The sequence below is a fragment of the Littorina saxatilis genome, linkage group LG8 (genome assembly GCF_037325665.1).
Source record: "Littorina saxatilis isolate snail1 linkage group LG8, US_GU_Lsax_2.0, whole genome shotgun sequence".
Classification (NCBI taxonomy): Eukaryota; Metazoa; Mollusca; class Gastropoda; order Littorinimorpha; family Littorinidae; genus Littorina; species Littorina saxatilis.
This window is the reverse complement of record NC_090252.1, coordinates 42,082,079-42,083,651: the sequence shown is the minus strand read 5'-3', so window position 1 is coordinate 42,083,651 and position 1,573 is coordinate 42,082,079.

Sequence of the window (1,573 nt, the reverse complement as noted above, 5' to 3'; positions counted from 1 at the left end):
CATTTTCTGATTCTAAAAACATATAAATATGTTATATTTGGATTAAACAAGCTCTGAAAATTAAAAATATAAAAATTATTATCAAAATTAAATTTTCCAAAACAATTTAAAAACACTTTCATCTTATTTCTTGTCGGTTCCTGATTCCAAAAACATATAGATATGATATGTTTCGATTAAAAACACGCTCAGAAAGTTAAAACGAAGAGAGATACAGAAAAGCGTGCAACTACTACCCCGCTCTTCTTGTAATTTCACTGCCTATGCAGTGAGCGGTGGACTGACGATGCTACGACGAGTATACGGTCTTGCTGCGTTGCATTGCGTTCAGTTTCATTCTGTGAATTCAACAGCTACTTGACTAAATGTTGTATTTTCGCCTTACGCGACTTGTTTTTAAATGTTCTAGTTTATGCCAACTGTCCCTTCCGCGACTTTCCTTTTCTCTGCACGGGCATGTGTTAACCCGTGATTTGTAAAAATGTTAAACATTTTACAAATCACGGGGCGCGCCCTCCCAGTGGAAAGCTAGCAGCAACAGAGTCGCGCTACCCCAAAGTCAAGGGATCTATTAGAATTTGTTTTTCATTACTTTATTGTCCCATCGCTGGGAAATTCGGGTTGCTTCCTTCCAGTGGAAAGCTAGCAGCAACAGAGTCGCGCTACCCCAAAGTCAAGGGATCTAATAGATTATTTCATTTTTTTCCTCATTACTTTATTGTCCCATCGCTGGGAAATTCGGGTCGCTTCCTCCTACTGGATAGCTAGCAGCAACAGAGTCGTGCCACCCCAAAGTCAAGGGATCTATTAGATTTTGGGGGGATTTTTTTCCTCATTACTTTATTGTCCCATCGCTGGGAAATTCGGGTCGCTTCCTCCCAGTGGAAAGCTAGCAGCAACAGAGTCGCGCTACCCCAAAGTCAAGGGATCTATTAGATTTTTTTTTCATTACTTTATTGTCCCATCCCTGGGAAATTCGGGTCGCTTCCTTCCAGTGGAACACTAGCAGCAACAGAGTCGCGCTTCCCCAAAGTCAAGAGATCTATCTACCTTTTTATATTTAGTAAAGTCTTTTTTTTGTTATGCTAACAATCGTAATATTTTACCTATCCGGCCCAACCCCACCACCACCACTCAGCATAGAGGCTCTAAACAACAAATATTAATGATAATAAAAGGCATGTATTACTTTGTGGAATGCGATATTTTTACATTTCTACAAATCACGGGTTAACAGTATGTCTTGAGTAAAATGTGCTGGCCAGAATAGAAAGAGGGAAAGAACAAAGAAAAGAATGAAAGAAAGAACGAATGAAAGACAGACAGGCACACGGCTACCAGAAAGATATTTTGAGTTTGGCATACACCTGTTTAAGCCGCCCCCACACCCCCCCCCCCCCCCCCCCCCCCCCCCCCCCAAGAAACAACTGTCATAATTATATGTATTGTCCCGCTGAAAATGTATTATATAACAGAATTATGGGAACAGCAACAACAACACACACACACACTCACTTTTGCTACACATGCGAGTAGCGGCTATTATCCGTTGTTCACAAAACATTCCTATATA